The sequence below is a fragment of the Salarias fasciatus genome, chromosome 17 (assembly GCF_902148845.1).
Source record: "Salarias fasciatus chromosome 17, fSalaFa1.1, whole genome shotgun sequence".
NCBI lineage: Eukaryota > Metazoa > Chordata > Actinopteri > Blenniiformes > Blenniidae > Salarias > Salarias fasciatus.
The window spans coordinates 9969534-9988582 of record NC_043761.1 but is presented as its reverse complement, the minus strand read 5'-3'; the positions used below and the strand labels follow the sequence as shown (position 1 = coordinate 9988582).

Below are 19049 nucleotides of genomic sequence, written 5' to 3'. Positions count from 1 at the left end.
CCACTGCACTATTTTCTCTATATTTAAAAAAGAAAACAAAACAAAACCAGACAGATGTGAATAGAGAAAACAGAAAAAAAGAAGATTTAAAAATGAATACTGCCAGGGGGATTTGTAAGCTGAAATATAAAATGTGTAGCATTTAATTTTATTGCGCTTAAGAACCTATTATATGCCAGACTCTGGAGAACAATGTAAATTATCTGCCTTCAAAATGGAGTTTGGCCAATTCTCCATGTGAACTAATCACATAGCTCATTATGCATTAGGGTATTAAATTATGAAGAGGAGTCCCTTTCGCATTCCTGCACAAAGCCGTATGAAATGTTAATAATATGCCCACAATAGCCCAATACCATGCCTTGCTCACCCTCATCAATATTTAAGTAAACAAATGATCCCGCTCGCCTTTGATAAAGATAATTAGTGCTTCACCAATTATCACTTCCTGTGACCTCTCTCCTCCTCAAACTAAACATCTGCTCCAAAGAGTTTGGGGTTTTTTTTCCCCCACAGAGAAAAGACAGGAGAAAAACAAATAAGTCAAACTTCAAGTAAAAGCTTTGCCCTCTCAAAACACACATCGCCAGCTGATGAATATTTGATTGTTATTAGCTTAAGAAAGGTTATTCAGTGGCTGTGCCCTTTTATTCTGTTTAATCATAGTGGTGCATCTCCGTCCTCTTGATTTAAATGATCAATGACGAGCTTAGCAAGCGAGCGGCAGCATCCGACAAAAACACACTGACCAAACAAGAAGCAGAAAACACCACAGCCAAGTTCACACACGCACACACTCCTGCAGACTCACAAACGCAAAGCCACGTCGGAGCACACACACTCACTCACACACACTCACACACACACACACACAGAGAGAGACACACACTCAAACGCACGCATGCACATGTGCACACGTGCACGCACGCACGCACGCACACGCGCAGTCCACACACTGAGCCATTCATCAGCACTAATTAAGCAGCAGATTAACAGAGCCTGCAGACCGAGGCTGAACGGTTACACAGTGGGACAACCAACGGGGAAGGCAGGAGACACAGCCCGGCAATAAAACACAACCATTAAACACAGCCAAGAGCCTGGAGTCGACTATGGATGACAGAGGATTGATGGGTGGATGAATGGATGGATGAATGATGGATGGATTGATGGATAGACAAGACTCTGCCTGACTTTTTTTCTCTTCTTCTTCTTCTTCTTTTTTTTTTTTTTTACCTGAAGGTGAGGAGTGCCAGAGAGCTTGACCAGAGAGAACAGAGTACTTGCCTCTGCCGCTGCCGAGGGTGTCTAGCAGCAACGGCCGCAAGTCGACTGGTGTCACCGTGTGAAGAGGCAACACTATCTGTGTCATCACTTCAGTCGTGTTTATGGGGGATGGCATCATAAACAAGCCGGCCCCCCCTCCTGCTCGCCACCCGACACCCAGCCCCCGCCCCAGTTCCCCTTGCTCCCTCTCTCTCCTCTCTTCTCCCACTCTCGCCACCTCACCACCACCACCACCACCTCCACCGCTGCCGCCGCCACTGTGCCATTCATGCATACTTAAATCACCCTCGCCCCATTAAAAAAAAAGAAAGCCCAGACGCCTCTCCTGACAATTATTCTATCATTTCCAGTTGTCACCGGGGCAATTACCGACCCGGGGCCCCCTGTGCAGGTCGGACATGTAGGCCCGAAAGAGGAGGCTGGAGTTGGGGAAGAGAAGGAAGAGAATGGGAGAGGGACAGCGGAGGGAGTGTGTGTGTGTGGTGTGTGTGTAAAGGTGGGGGGGTTAGTGTACGAAATGGAAATTTATGACAGAGATGGCGGCTTCTGTCTCTCTGCACATTGGAAATAATTAGACTATCATTTCTTTCTCGTGCCACTGATCAAATTTCACAATTATGAGAAAACAATACAAATCAATTATTAGAGAGGAGAGTAATTTGGGGAAACGTCTCTTTCCTGCTTTTCTTCTTCAAAGTTTAAAAGCAAATCACAATTAAGCACTAGAAAGTTATTTTTACTACTTTTTTTTTTTAAATAAATAGACACTGTTATTCAGGTATTAGTGTGAAAATGTGTGTGTGGATGTGTGTGGATGTATGTGTGCGGAAGTGTGTGTGGAAGTGTGTGTGGAAGTGTGTGTGTGCAGGTACTCTCTGAGTGTGGGTGGATCCTGTGTGGGACCGGGAGAGTGTGTGTGTGTGTGTGTGTATGTGTGTGCGTGCGTGCGTGTGTGTGTGTGTGTGTGTGTGTGAGAGGATCCTCACACGGCGGCTGCTGTGACTCGTCGCAGGACGCTCGCCGGCTCTCCCCTCGCACCTCGCCTGCGTGCTCCACCACGGAGCGCGCGCTGCTCTCGCTCTAATCACACATCTGCTTCTCTGTGCACTCTCTCTCTCTTTCTCTGTGCAAGTGCACACACACACACACACACACACACACACACACACACACACACACACACACACCCACACACACACTTGCTGGACTGGCTCTCTACGTCGCTCTGTGTAGTCGGCTTCGCGGAGACGAGAGGGGAAACACAGGCAGGAGCTCAGCGAAAGAAACGCTGCTAAGCGAGGTGCATTCGCCGCAAAGGTATGTGTGTCTGGCTTCATACTGGTGCAGTTCATCGCTTTTCTTTTCAGCTCTGATTGTGTGCATGTCAAAGCCCGTGTGTGTGTGTGTGTGTGTGTGTGTGTGTGTGTGTGTGGATGTGAAGAGTCTGAATGGGATTAGAGAAGGGTTGAGCGGCAGCCGGTAGCCTCCATACTACGCTCTCGCAGAGTGTGTAGAGCACTTAAAAACAATCAGGCATATCCATGCATTACCAAGTTGCACGCCACCACAAAGCACTGCTACGATGCCACAAAGTCCATGCCTAAACATAAATAGTCCCCCGACTGCGCACGAGACCTACCTTTTAAACAATGAATGAGAAATCCACTCTTCCCGGTAAGACGCATTTGAAGAAGTATTCTCAGAAGCCTGAAAGCATTACTTGTGTCAAAAATGAAGAGAGAGGGGAAATGCCGCGAGCAGAAAACAGAGGATGAAAAGTGGAAAAAAAAAGGGCAAAAGAAGGAGAAAAAAAAAAACCGGGAGAGAGTAACTAGCTGACTGGTCCTGTCAAAGACATCAGCGGAGAAGTATTTACAGCGGTATTTACAGTAGTGCGAGGGGAGAGCACCTCTGCCTGGTCACGTCTGAGAGACAGTTGCCGTTTCAGCGCTGCCTAATTAAAACAAGTCAGGCAGCCCCGCTGGATTGTTTTGACGCCTGAGGACCAATAGTACACAAAAACCAGTGGCTTGATCGGCGGGGTAGGGGGGCTGGTCGTGGGGAGCGTAGAGGAGGGGGCGGAGAGGGTGGCGAGAGTTGGCAAAGAAATAAGGAGGGAGGGAAGGGAAGGGGGAGGGTGGGGGGTTCTGGAGGAATCCGAGAGGGGAGGGAGACCACAAAGGTTCAAAACCGGGAGAGACCACCACATGCCGAAAGCTTGCTCACTTTTTCTCGGACAAAATGCCTGGATGATGCTTCTGGAGGCACTTTCAGTGCACGAGACTGAGCACAATAAAAAAACTTACTTTCAGCACGGCGAGGGGGGAACTCAAAGAAAAGAGGATATGGAGCGCAAAAATTTATTTTCAGAAAAAAAGTGAGAAAAAATCTTCCGGATTTTTTTCCTTGTGACAGTTTTTGAAAGATTGATTCGCAATAGAGTAAGAATGTGTTACATTCAGATATTTTAAGCCGCCCCTAATGAACTGGGTCAGTGTCTCTGTAAAAGCCGCCAATCCATACAGGAGTTGACGCTCGGCCGCTCTCAGACGTGCAGCATGAGCCGTATTGACATCTTTGTCCTACTGTAAACAATGCACAACATCCAACGAGACGGAACATTTATGGCTAATGATGTTTGCCAATCCTTTTGTCAATTTTTTTTTTTAAAAAAATCTCCCCCTCTCTGCCTTTCTCTCTCTTGCTCTCTTTCTCTCCCTCGCATGCCACAGATGTTTTTCTTAGTCGCTCCAACAGACAGGAATCCACTGGCAAGAAGAAAGGCTCGGTCTTCCCCAGGAGAGAGGAGTACAAAGCCCCCAGTCTGCACACAGCAGATGCGGAGAGCTCGTCCATCTGCCACCAGCTTGCTGTGCCACATGGGCCAGGGAGATTCAATACAACAGGGGGCACTTATTAAATTTCTTCTTCTTTTTTTTTTTTTTTTTTAAATTGTTTGCACGTGTAAGTTTGTGTCACAAACATAAAATCAAATCCAAACGCACAACTGAATCTGGCGGAGATGCAACCCAAACATTAAAACGTGCTTATACACTAACAGACGTACACATGCGCCGCCACAGCGTGAGGTTACAGGGAGTGCAAGAACTTCTGTGTTTTTAAAGAGAGGCACCAACAGCAACTATGACAGATTTATTTAGGAAAAAAGATGTAGCCCCTAACGCGGGGTAAAGACCACTTGAACTCGCAGCTCTGAGCGGCGCACTGGTATGATTTAACAGGCTCTGAATAGCACATTATCTCCCTGGCTCCGCTGGAGCATATTTCAGCCGTATGATATCATTATTAAGGGACCAACATGGACCAAAAGATGTAGCATTTTCATTAGTGTCAACCGTCTGAGCTCTGAGGCAGAGAGGGTAAACACTAAACAATCATGGCAGAGGGAGGGAGTCGGTGGGAGACGAAGCGAGCGAGAGGAAAAAGAGAGGGAGATGACAGGAGTGTGAGAGCGAGCATGGGAGAGAGGGGGGGAAAAAAAAGACAGCGACGGAGAGAGTCAAAAGGGGCTAACATTAAACAACTGCTGTTAATTGCTCTAAGCATCCACATTATGCCAGTAATTTCTCCCATTTCTCTTTCAGCTCTCAGGGCTTGAGGCGAGAAAGCTCCTTCAGCTTCCTTAATAAACTACTCCGAGTGGCTCACTGGAAAAGACAAACAAGAGGCCCCTGGCCTGAAAAACATTTGCTTCGCGAGGGGGAATGCTATGTCTGTTTCTACACATCTGTGACAATTGTGTGCCTTCTCCCTTTAGGTATTTATTCCTTATGTCTCACTTTTTTTTTTTCTTTTTCTTTTTTTCAGTGCTTTCTACTGCCAAGGTCAACGGAGACAAACAGGCCCACCGGCGTGTTGATGTGGCGGGAGCAGAGCGGCGAGGGGAGAAAACGGGGGAGTGAGATAGACATGTGTAACGGGTACAGTGGGGAGGGGTGACGGTGGCAGCAGCTGGTTACCAACCCTGGCAAAGCGGAGCGGCGGTGGGGGGAGCTGTGGATCTGAGATGCGGCGCGGCGGCGTGACGGCGATCACAACGGATGCTGCTTCCCGTCTTCTAGCAACACTGTAATTTCTACAGTTTACACACACACACACACACCCTACCACTAACTATTCATTTTCAATTAAAGCCACCATGACAGGCATTGCCTTCAGGGAATGAGACAAAGTGAAGCGCTGCAATTTTCCGCATTTATGCCACCAACACTTCAACACCACCAAGCCACCGCAAAGCACTGGCACTGCTACATGGTTTGTCAATCAGAGACAGCATTCATGTCTCGCAGTATTTATTAACCCTTGAATCATATTCATGCTCAGGTAATGAGATTTAGAACAAAAAAAAAAAACACACACATACACACACCTTGTATGTTTAAAAAAAAAAAGGGGAACAACAACAAAAAAAGCCTGATCCTTTATATATTCCCAAGTCAAACGAGCACAAAAGACAAAAGTGAAAGGTGCAAAGAGGAAATGATTTCCAGGGAGCGTAAGGAATTTATTCATTAAGCCTTTGTGCCAAAATCAACAAAGATGTTCTCTTTTTATGGGGATGTTATCCATTTCACTTCCCTCCTCTGTTCTCACATTTGAGAGCCAGCCAGGAGATATCACTTAATACCCTTTTCTGCCCCTGACAATAGTGATAACTACCATGTGCAAAGATCAAAAATGGCCCGCGCATCAGCCCCGATCATTACACTTCAACGCAAATGTTCCACAAGCACAAGTCATGATCCACAAAGTCCAGCCTGCAAAAAAAATAAATAAAACGACGCATAATGAGGGGGTTGGGCCCTTTTTAGCTTCGGGCAAGTTGATCACACGATATGTTGCTTCTGGCCACAGAGCAGGGACCATTATGGACCAGTGATTATATAAGTGGTTGGAAGGCTGTACCATTCTAATATACTGTACTTAAGCACCGGGGTATCCATGGCAACTTGCCCTGCACCGTGCATTCAGGAAATCACTAATGAAATGCCTATTAAGTGGACGATAATGACAGTGTCCAAATATATTTGCATATGTATTTCACAGCCAAAAAAAATAAGAGCTGTCAATGAAGGTGGAGGGGTCCCTGATTACTGCAATCACAGTAATAAATGTGTGAGGTTTTTTTTTTTGTTTGTTCGCTGTTTGAAAATCTTCGGTTATTTAGGGAAATATACAATTTTTAAATCAGTCAGTAATGACAGGCTTGGTCATCTGGTCTCTGAAAAATCAAGCATCGCTCCAAATAAAACTACAAAATAAGTACAATTGATTATTATACAGTCGATGGGCGTGAATGGAGGCCTCATTGCTTTCCTCTGGGAGTCTCCACATGTGACTTCCATTTGCGACTTTGGCAGCGAGCCCAACAGGACATCCCTGAGAGAGTGTTTGCTTGACTCAATATCAACAGCCCGAGTAAGCAGCTGGGGGGGGGGGACCCAGGCCAAGCTGGGCCTTGGGTTCCTATTGAAAATAAACTAGGCTGTACGTTCACTGGGCCCAGAAATATCAACATGCGCTGCGAGGAGCCACGTATAGCACTCAGCAGTGTTCCGCTGGTGCTTCTCCAAGGCTTAATGATACCTGCGCCTCCCCTCCAGCTGCTTCTGCCGCCGCCGCCGCCGCACACAGACGGCAGGCGGGCGGGAATTAAAGTATACATTACAGCAGAAAAATAAAAAGAGATCGAAATGACAGAAGTCAGACAGTTCAAGCTGACCGGGCCTCTTGAAACGAAGGAGCTGGTAGACTAGCGACAGACACTCCAGGTTAAATTGGCCCTTCTGTGCCTCCTCTTATTTTCCCCCCACCACCATCACAGCCGTCTCCGATGCCCAACCCCCCTTCCTAAAAAAAAAAAAGGGAAAAAAAAAAGGTTTTCTTCAAAAGCGTATTTGAATTAAACGAGTTGCTGAAATCAAAGGCTCAGAGGAGATGGATAAATTTAAACAAGCAAGTGCAGCTCACAGCAGTTTACCTGTTATATAGCAGATTGGAATTAGATGAAAGAGCCGAGCATGGCGGACAACTTCCCTTTTTTCACAGTAGTAGATATTATCATATAGTAAAGGCAGCCACGGTTTAATTAGATTCCTGCTCGGAGAAAAGTACACGCTACCGGGTTGTTGTGTTATTCCAACGTCTCCAGCCACCGAGAAGTCGTCGACATGAAGCAGCGGGTCAAAAATGTGAGATTCAATAATCGTTTCATGCGCGCAGATTTCCGGTTAGGGACGAATCTGAAACCCATTTATAACAGTGATCTGCGGTGTCTGAGGATCCCACTGCTCCGGCTTCTGCCAAAGAGATTATCATTCCCAGAACCACGGCTACACAGTCGAATGGCAGCAGGACAAGCTTCACTGGCAGTCAAAAGAGCACAACACCTGTATATGCTATGCAACAACCACTATCCAACATCCAAGGAATTTTTTTTTTTTTTTTTTCGGTGCGTCTGCAAATAGCGATGAAAATACTTTCACGCTGGATGGAAATTGAACACTGACTATGAATTCGATAATGGGGAAAGTTGGGAGAATAGTCTTCAGAAGCAGGAGATTTTCGGAGAGTTGACTTCACAGTGGTCCTTCTGACTTACCGCTGACACAGTGGCTATCCATTCATGACTGAAACGCCATTCGGCGAGATACCAATTACACCTAAAAAAAAAAAAAAAAAAAGGCTCTGATCGTATTAATTTGGGAAAATGGCATTCTAACAAAGAATAATAAACTCATTATATGGAAAATTCAAACTCTCATATTCGCCACACCGCGGCTAATTCAAACCTAATTTTTACTAGCCACTAATTTGAGGGTGAGGGGTTGAAGGGGGGCAGGAATTACATCTGGAGGTAATCTAACGTGTGGAACTGAGCCCAGTGGAGGCTGTGATAGCCCCCCCCCCACAAACTCACCCACACACACACAAAAAAAAAAAAAAAAAAAAATGAGAGAGAAGGGGGGGGAAAAAAACGGGACAGACAAGACAGAGAAGGAACTATTTAGGTGAGTGGGACTTCCGGAGCACTGAAACGACACTTTTCACAGAAATGTTTTCATTGTGCTGTCACCAGACACGGGCTGGAGAGGATATAGGTGCTGCAGGCGCAGGCAGAGAGACATACAGTAACACTGATAAATGAGAGAGAGAGAGAGACAGAGCGGGAGAGGTTTTTAGTAAATGTGAGACTTTGTATAAGGTGAAGGCTTCTCCAGACAGCTGCGCCAGAATTGAGGATTTACTAAACAGCCGAGTATGTGCGGTTGAGGGGAAGCTCGCGGGTTAATTCCGACTCCACAGTTGGGTGTTGTGCCCACTGCAAAGGCTCAAAGTTTATGAGGAAGTCTCCCTCTCAAGTGACCAGCTGCATCTGGCCTGCCCTAAGTGGGCTGCCTAATAAATGGCACACTTTTTCAATGATCTGCATTTTCAAAGCGCTGAGTAAAGGGTATCCAGCTGTATCAGTTTCACTGTATGGATGCAACTTAACGGCTATTTGGAAGGAAGGATTTGTGCGGGGGAAAGGGCTAAAAGTGCTCCTATTGGAAAGATTTTTTTTCTTGATTACCCTGAAAGGAGTCACATCGACTCAAATTGAGGGAACAAAATATAAAGTTTTGGCTCCCAACAATCCCTGCAGGAGGACATTAGCATGTGATAGAGAAAGTTGCCTCGGTCCCTTCCACAGCAGAACCCCTGCTCTTCACTTAAATCCTTTGCCATCCCTTCAACACTAAATGTGTTTTCCAAATGAAAATAAACGGAGTCCGACTGGTTTGAGGCAGTCATACTCTGGAATATGAGATCAAATAAAGGCTTCTGTGGAGGCTGAAAGGAGAAATGAAATGGCTTCTGAGGGGAGATGTACCGAGTAATAAAATTACTCCTTTATATCTTCCTAAACAGCATATGTTCCCCCTGGAGTGAGTGAGGGCTTCACTTTGGTCAAAGACAAGTATGCAAGTGGCAATTTTTCCTTCAGGGAAGATTCCCCGATACACTTCTTGAGACTTGGCGCACTGCAATTTTCTTGAAAACGAGAAACTATTTCAGCAACAAGTTAAGCGGAACTTTGGAAGTTTCACTTTGATGATGTGCTGGTACACGCTGTCATTGAAAGGTATGTTCCATTAAATTGGAACAGCAAGATGATTCATAAGCCTATTGCTTTTCAATGAGCTCAAACTAGGCTGAAATGTTTGACCGAGCAGTTGTATTTTATACTAACACATACAGTTGGCTTAGGACTGACCATGATGTACCACAAACACAGCAAATCATCTTGGGGATGAAAAATGTCGCCACTCTGAAATTGGTTGGCTGTTCCAGTTACACAAGCGCCATTCCATTTGGCATTGGGGGAAATTTACAACAAAAGTATGAGTCTAACTACTTAAAATCATGCAATTGATTTGTATTCTTAAAAAGATGGTCACAATAATATTCAGATGGACTTTTTCACTGCGGCGGAAGAGCTATATTAGAGGAAATTTGCAATTGGAGAGAATACATTATAATTCATTATACAGTAGCTATTAAACCTTCAGTAAAAATGCTTTAGTACAAGGATTGAGCCACTTATCAGACCTACTCACTACCTTTAAAAGCTGTCCATGTTCAGTGCTCTGAGTGGCAAAAAAGCAATCGCTGATGACTTTGAAAATAGGACGAGATGTACAATTTATCAAAACAGAAATGGCTGGCAGGGATTTCAAAGAATCAAAGGTTGTAACTATTTGTTCAAAAATCACAGAAGAAAGAAAGACTGCAATTTGTGGAATTAAAAAAAGAAATTTTTGCACGTCACAGACAGAGTGCTTTGGGTCACACTTAAAAAAATGTAAATAAGAAAAAAATGTATCGTCTTTTCTGTTATCTTTTATCAAGAAAACTCAGCACCATTATAACTCTATATTTTAAAGTGTTTTTAATTAGGTGAATTTAACAGAATTATACAACAAATTAAACAAATTACTGGCAGACGCACACACCTCTCTCCGTTTTGGTTTGTTTTATGCAGTCTTGGCATGTAATTACGTGGTTTACAGCAGGTGGATAATGTTTGTGCAGCGAACATGAATTAATTTCAGGCATGAACATAATATAGAACTTTATGCCTCGTGACAATCTCCAAGAGGATTGTGTACAAACATATACAGATGAGGAGCAGACTCGTTAAAGATCATTCCGGACCCCAAAAATAGTGAATGGAGCGTGCATTATGGGTATTCTGCACTCATCAAGCTTTCTTCAAGGGTGAATGTCAATTTTGGCACATAATTTTACTTCGACACAACATTTTCAACACTTCACTTGAACTTAGAAACAATAACTTTCTTTCTGTTATTGTGTCTTTGGCCCTATCGAAGCCCGTTGCTATCTACTCGAGAAGACGGATGGCAAATGGGATGTTTCTGACAGCTTAAAAGTACCCATCAGCTGCCTGCGAGACATCTCCCAGCACATCCATCCCCGCACCTCCCCAAACAAACAGCAGGCTCCACTTCAAATACATAGCAGGACTATTAGGTAATCTTCTCCTTTGTTCACTCTCCCCGAGCCTTGGTGACTAACCTCAATCTCTCCCTGTTCCACCTCCTGTCTCCAAACTGACAGAAGTAAAGGAGTGCACCGAAATAAATGACGAGGAATTGTCTGGAAAAATGTACACATGCCGCATTCAGGCGAGTTGTATCTGTTGCATTATCGTGACCGGTCGGGTTTTAACGGGAGAGGAAGAAGAGCGGCAGCACAAGGAGCCTTTGTGTTGGAACAGGACAAATCTGATGTTTCCTTTCAGATACTCAATATCCTGCGAGGTACCAAGGAAAGCCACAGTAGTCTAGTGTCTGTACTATTTTTTTTTTTTTTTTTTTTTTGGGGGGGGGAGGGAGGGGTGCAGATGCTCGCCACGCACGTCGACAGATTGTTGCATGCGTCTTAGTCAATTGCTGTGTGGCTTTTCCAACAAAGCCTGCGAAATCAATCAATCTGCAAACACATGTACCTCTTATGCCAGATGTGGCACGATGAAGAAAAAACAATAAAAAAGACTTGCTTACATTAGTAACTTTAAGGGTCCAAATAGTATAGAAACCATGTTGAAATTAAAGATTCATCACAGATGAATCAAGCTGTCAAAAATGCTACCTGATGTCAAATCTTTAAGTGTGTAAATGACTTCCTCTGAAATATATCTCCACGATTTGCTTTACGAGTTACCAAGGAGAATGAAAGACAAATGTTTCATTAGCAGGTAAGGCCTTTTTTTTTGTGTGTTGTTGTTGTTTCTTTTACAAGTCTTCAGTAGTTCCGTTCCTTGAGACACATACATGGACTCTTAGATACGCACGGCATAATTATAAATGCAAGCCTTGCTATAGGGAGCTGAACTTTTCACACCTTTCAAAGCCACAAAATTGGATGGTTTTGTGGCTGTGCAGCTGCCGCTCCGCACTAATGCAAGGCGGTGTCATATGAAAAATATTCCTCTCCCCAAACCACAGGGCTGGTCATTAATGAAACACAGGCCGCGCAGTGAGGTCATACAGAGTCTAGATTTCAGCAGCCACACTTAAAAACCGCTCAGAGAGAATAGAGAAACATGAACACAAATCAGATTCCAGCTCCAAGGACGGGGAAAATAAATAAATAGAGAAAGGCACTGGCCCCTCTCACATTTTCCCCCAGCGCTCTGCAAACAACCGTCAACTGCAGCTCAGAAACAGCTCACAATGAGAGCAGACTAAACAATCTGGTCCCGGCCAAGGAAAATGCTAAGCAACTCTGCACACAGGATGTCTCACCCTAATTGCCAACTATCAAATCTCACAATGGAATCCGTCCATTTGGCAGAATCTTCACAGCAAACTTGGCAATCTACCTTTTGCTTTTAAAAGTGTCAACTTTAGTGATGAGAAGACAGGACAAATAAAGAGGGGGGAAGACAGTTGTTTAAAATTGCATTTCGGCCTTGGGCGAGTTGCGCTTACAGGAAAACTAGCAATGGTGCGTGCTGTGAGGAAGGTGGGGGGGAAAAAAAAGACTTTTTATTAGATAAAAGGTGCTCGGGGTCTTGTAAATGAGTGATTAAAATCCTCAGCATTAAGATAAACAGACTAAATAGGTCCCCAAAGAGGTTTGCGCTCAGGAAGGAGAGAGAGGAAGGGCAAACCCGAGTCGGCGAGGGAGACTGACAGGCTGTGCACCGGAGGTGGGCACGAGAGCGTAACTGGAACCCTGGGACTGGTATAAGAAGCAGGGTTACCGGGAGTGGCCGGGCTCTAAACAGGAAACTAATGGGACCGTCTCTCCGCCATCCACCATGTGGCATTGTATTTTCCAGCCAGCCGAAGCCACGCTCGCAGAGACCCCATGACTTCAAACGGCCAAAATAGCAGCACATTCATGAAACAGAACAGAACTACTGGGAATTAAAGAAGGCAGGGAAAAAAGAAAACACACACACACACTCACTCACACACACACACACACACGCGTGCAAAAAGGTAGCAGGCCTCGACAGCAGATGGTAAAATTAACATTTCAACAGTTCCTTCCTTTCATGTAGGTCTCGGCAGAACTTTTTCTTTTTTTTGGGGGGGGAAAAAAAAAACAAAAAGTAAGAGGGGCTTGGGTTTTGGTAAGATATAGTGGTGTAGAAGGCATCTGGAAAAGGGGAAGAGGAATATCGGCTTATTGCTCCTGATGGTCCACCTCTATGAAAAATTAAATAGGTCTGTTTTGCAGGTTTCCCCTCTCTGGAGTGCCCTAAGCTGTGTTATGGAAACATCATCTCGGTAATTTATACGCCAAAGAACACCTGGTGATGAAAGAAAATAAACTATTCCTTGCTTTCTTTCTCCATTTAAAAGCCAGCACTTTGACTTTGTGGTCTTTTCCTTTGATGTTTCTTTTTCCACCTTTTTTTAATGTCCATCCATTTGGCTTATTTTGCAAGAAGTTGGCATCTATTGTAGAGTTAAGTCGTTCACAAAATGCTTGTCAGATTTCATTTTGAAGTCTTGATATACACTTCAAAAGGTGCGCTAGAGATGCTATCGTGGAGCGATGGGAAGACTGAGGCATCTCTAATAAAGACCCAAACAATGGACAGCCTCTCTCATTTCCAACCCTGTCCAATGGAGCGTCTCAGTAGTACCCATTAATTTGGACACAGTTCTGGCTAAATTACATGTGTTCCACCTCTGTGACATTTTAAATGCAATTAAAAGCTGGTTATGGAAGTGTGCGCGGACTTCCCTGTGATGAAGGGAAATCACTGACGTGATTAACATGCAAACGAGCTCATGCTGGCAGACTAGATTGGGGTTTGAAAACCTCAATTACTTTTGTGTGATTATCTATTTACCAGTACACAGATTTCCATTTCTCATCTCCATCCGAGTTCCCCATGCACGAGCCTCAATTATATGTGGCACACCTTTATTTATGATGAGCACAATGCTGAAATGCAAGCCCCAGTTATTTTTCACTGTGATATATTGCTTCTTTGCAGGCCGCTCATGAGGCAGGACCAGCAAAGCAACACTTCCTGATGCTGAACCATTTGCTATGTGAGCACTTAATATGATCTTGACCCCCACCGCCCTGCACACCCCCTAATCCATCCATCCAGCCCCTATTTAAACTCCTTCCCGTTTGGCAACAGGAAGACTAATGCACAAATGAAGACCATTTGTTCCTTTCAACTACACTGTATGATTTAATACTTTGTATTTATTTCAACTCAGGACTATAAAACAGGAAAAATTAAAAAAAAAAAAAAATGGAGGAAAAAAAATGAGTCTATTAGTAAATGTGAGTGTATGTCTGTTATCTGGAGACTAATTGTAGGTGAAGATCCCACTAAATCAAGAGCCTGTTAAGAGGAAAGTGTGGATGGAACTGAACTGAGATGCACTGGGTCTTATAGGACTTGAGATAATTAAGCCGATGCCTGGCAGCACAAGAGAAACACATTTTAATTAATTCAAAGAGCTAAATAGTGACAGAATTGCTCCATCTGATGTATTTTTAACATTTTCCATAAGAAAAAAAGCATTGAGTAAATCCTGAAAAATATTTTTAAAACACACAGAAGTTAATCAACTACTGTACAGTAACTGCGCTGGATTGCATTTGCATTGCAGCTGTTTTATGTGAGGTATAATGATTTTTTTTTTTAAAAGAGTGGAGCACATCATTTTATTGTTTGCCGGTCTCCCTGCCTGTTTCCTGGTGCCCAGGGACAGGAAAAGAAAGGAAGACGCACATATCTGTGGCACAGCCGGGCTTTTCACATTGTGCCCAGCATACATAAAACATGCCCTGTTGCTTCAACAGAGCAAAAAGGAAAACAGTGCCATCAAGTGAAATTTCTGAGGATTCCTCAAACACCTTCGCAGATTTATCTATCATGTCATCAAACCGAGGGCAGCAGAAGGAGCTGGACTTCCTTAGGAAAGTGAATTTAATAGGATTCATTTATGCAAAAAACTGTTTTAATAATGCTGATACACTGATACTTCAATGTTAACCTAAGTATGACTTAAATGTGTTCTATACATCTGCATGTTTTTTTTCCTTCTTCCTCCAGCTTCAAATCTGCACTCTAGATGTGAATATTAGGCACAAGAGCACTTTCTGCTCAAGCAGCGAGATGATAAGACAAGAAATAAACATGGTGCTTTGCCGACTTCATGTTCAGAATCCTGTTCGAGGTACCTCAGGAACAAAGGGAATCATTATTACTATTTGAACTCGGTTGCCAGGACTTGGCTCCAGCGCTGATATGGGGCTTCTGGAGTAGGTAGCAGGCAGGGGAAAAAAAAAAAAAAAAAAGAAGCCGTAGATACAGCATATTGAGCGAGTGAAACTGGTGGTGACGACTGGAATCATGAGTAAGAGAGGATAAAAGAGAAAGAGAGAGGGAGTGCTTAGATAATAGTAGATAATGGACAATTAACTCGGGCTAGTAGTGCTTGCTGCAGTGAATAGCAGCTTCTGGTGCAGCAAGTCCCCGATCACCACTCAGCCATATTCACATTGGGAATACAGGCGATATCAAGCTGCAGGCTACTGGGCCTCAGAGGTGTACACGCTGCATTAGCAATCTCCACAATGCCTTCAAACAATGCTTGATACCAACAAAGTGTCCCGAAGTGCAAACGCAAGCACTCTGCTGATGGGAAGTCTGTGGTGCCATAACCTTGTCCATTGTTTCATGTCCTTTCACCGTCAAAATAAACCCGGGAGCTCTAAATCCGTTTTAAAAAAAAGAGTGACATACCGCCATTCCTGTGTGCAGACACAGAAATTAGCATAATTAAACCTATATAAAAGCTAATTGCATAAATAAATGAGTGAATGTCACCACTGTGCATCACAGAAACAATGCATGTGTTCGTATGAGGGGCCTCAGAAGTGTTTTAACTGCCCACCCACCCCCCACCCACCCCCCACCCCCTTCAAGCTCCATCTAAATCTATTGATCTGTGAAACACAGAGACCCAGGGGAGGCAATTCACTTAATATCATACATCTAATGATGAGATGAATAACGATTATACCATTTGGTAATTAAACGTCTTACAAACCATTTAACTGACTGTGCGTCAGGAGGGGTCGCTGGAGGTCGTAACGATTGTTTTTCATTTCTTGCTCGGCACGCAAGCAGGAGACACACTCAGGAGGTGTATTGCTGGGGGTTGGTGATGGTGCGAGAAAAACAGTGCATGGCACAATGGTGAAAACACACTAATGATTGTTAGCAGCTATGGCACTAATCTCTAATGCTGTCAAGACTGTGAGAGGGAAGGAGCAAAGGAGAAGGAGGAAACTGAAAGAAATGAGGCGAGGCACGTGTCTGAGCCTGCCACTATTATTTGTCTTTATATTTAGAAAAACTCATTAGCTTGTTTATGTGTTTTTTTCACAATATGAGATAAGTGAGTGAGAAATATTAGACCCTATTTACTGGTGAACTGTAAATACATAACAAGGTCCATGTAAAAGAGAGAGAAAAAAAAAGGTGTTTCTTGTTGACACCTTAGCTTTTTGCATGAAGGTGTCTGATCCGTGCCAAAGGTGTGTTAAACTCACACTGAGAGCCAATTTACTGTCAACAACCACAACCCAAATCCCTACTTAAAGGCAATAATTACACAACGTTGCCATGCTAGTGTGCTGTAGTAAAGACTCTCTGCAAAAAGAAAAAAGGGCCTGCTGGAAAACATCGGCAAGAAAAATCTTCTGGTCACGGCACTGCCTTTGCCCAGCATGACTTCTTTTCCTACTCTTCAAATCAAATCAAGGGGGGAAAAAAAAAGAGAAAACATTGAAATACACCTTCTTTTTTAACAGCTAATTTCATTTTCAGTGTATAATTCAGATGAACTGAAATGACACAAATGTTAATGCAAAGCAACAAATTTAACAGAACAATGCAGGTTATCGCACGATCTGAACTAAAAGTCGCACCTGAGTTTAATTCACATCTGTCGAAAAAAATGCATCACGAAGAAGAAAAAAAAACACACACAAGGAACAGTGGTGTGTCAGTCACATTTATTTTTCCATGTCAAGATGTGACACCACTGTCAATAAGCAGCTGCTCATCGGGAATCCCTTCCTCCAGCTCCGGCTGTTGTACTTTTAGCCCACAATTAGCCTCCTTTGTTTTCTCCATTATGGGATTCATCTTCTCTGCCTTTCTCCACAATTTGTCCAACAACGAGAGCTCTGCTGTTTATTTTTCTGGACACTGCTTTTCACTGGCAGGAAAAGACTTCCTTGATTGCATTTTTTTGTTTTCTTCATATATGTTTTTAAATATGAAGACTATTTCAAAGTTTGACTTTAAACATGCAGTTGAGAATGGGACTGCGCGACGTGGTTCAAGATCTATGAAGGCAGGTCTCATCCTTTCAAACTTTCAAACACTTGCAATATTGTAATGTACACAATCGGATTGGGCACAATAATGGAAGGTAGGTACAAAAGTTTTTGCAAGGTTTAAGCGGTTTTAAAACATATATAAAACGTCCAATCACCTTGTTGAAGTGGCCTCTCCTTTATCCTTGGGGGGCTCACAATGCGTTTCTGAGGCTGGCTTCGGCACGCTCACTGAACATTTACTGACAGAGAGATGTGCGTCGAGCTCCCGGCTCCTTATTGAATGATAGCTCGTAAACATTGTCATTCCAAAGAGGGACAGGATTAAAGCCCGCTTCGCCCATTCAGGGGAACAGTACGCGGAAAGCGGACGGGAACAATAGCCAAATGGAGGACGGTATCACAAGGGTCCAATGTCTGCTGTGATGAATATGCGGGAGATTATAACCCATTCCATCATTTCCATAATGTAAAAACTCTTTTTCTTCTTCACCCGCCCGACTATTCACTAAATAAATGAGAAAACTATCACCCGCGCAGAAATATGTGACAAAAGGCAGAAGGGAGGGAGTTTTGAATGACCCCCATGCCTTTGACAATGCAGCCGCTGTCCGGACACATTCGGAGGCAACGGAGTGAGTAAGACCTGGTAGAGTATTTATTATTGGGCACAATACAAATGTATTACCATGTCACCTATACCACTTTACAGCGCAGAATGGAACTACAGTGAATACAAGGGAGTTTTATATAACACCAGGTGGAAATGTGAACGCGGGCTCCTTTTGATGTGTGGCTTTACTGCCTCACTAGCGCTCTAAACTCAGGGATCATTCTGTGGACACCGGCTTTAAACCCACAAAGCCGCAAAGAGGCGGCCCTCACATTTAACCAATATGCTAACTACCCTAGCTAATAAGCTCATCCAACAAAAAAAAAAAATTAACTCAGTGGTCGTCTGAAAAGAAATGTGGAATTACAAAAGTTCAGGGTGAAGAAAATGTGAATAAAAGAAGTACAAAACTTCTCATTGGTATCTTGTGGAGTTATTCGGTTAAGTGTGACTTTAAGGGAGTTTAACAAGCAAAGAATAATGTTTGCATTGCAGCTTGTGCTATACCATGACATTACTCTATACAGCAAATACAGATCATCGAGTCCAACTGCTACTTTTCTACAGAGCTCCTCAAAAAACATTAAACTTGTGAAATTCCCGAGCCCTAGAAAATACCTCCCTGCCCCGGCTCTGCTCACACCTCCACATCACTGACATCTCTTCAGCCATTCACTTGATGTATGTGTGTCTCTTTATGTGTGTGAGTGAAAGAGAGAAAAGGCAGGGCTTGTGAGTGTGTGTGTGTGTGTGTGTGTGTGTGTGTGTGTGTGTGTGTGTGTGTGTGTGTGTGTGTGTGTGTGTGTGTGTGTGTGTGTGTGTGTGTGTGTGTGTGTGTCACCTGCGAGATCACCGCAGTCTATTCCACAGATCTCTCCCATGGTAACCTGCTTTATTTACTTTATCTACAATATAATGCTTCAGTGAACATTAGCAACTTTGAGACACAAGTTTCAATCAGTCATCTGGCAGCGGCGTGCGTGTGCTCAGCCAGGTGCGGAGAAGAGATGAACACCGCCGCCGAAAAGGCAGCGCCCGCTTTAAACCCAGGGCCTGACAAAGAGGTCCCAAAATAATACAAAATAAAAACGGACAGCGCGAACAGAGAGGGAAGGGAAACAGAGGAGGAGGCGGAAAAGAAGAAGAAGAAGAAGAAGAAGAAGCAGGGAAGAGAGGGAAAAAAACTGTATAGGGAAGAAAAAGGTGAAGGTGGGTTTGAAAATCTAAA

At 43.8% G+C, this 19049-nt stretch overlaps 1 protein-coding gene across 9 annotated transcripts in view; it reads right to left on the bottom strand.

Annotated features, from left to right (window-relative positions):
- Window positions 1-19049, bottom strand: part of foxp2 (forkhead box P2) — a 103828-nt gene that overhangs the window by 68929 nt on the left and 15850 nt on the right. For 2 of the 9 annotated variants that reach the window (XM_030112971.1, XM_030112977.1), the window contains exon 1: window positions 2927-3328. The exons of 6 other annotated variants lie outside the window; for them this stretch is intronic. The gene's annotated coding sequence lies outside the window, so the exon portion shown is untranslated. Of the gene's footprint in view, window positions 1-1236; window positions 1380-2926; window positions 3329-19049 lie in introns of those variants that run through there. One more of the 9 variants, XM_030112972.1, reaches the window with a different exon arrangement.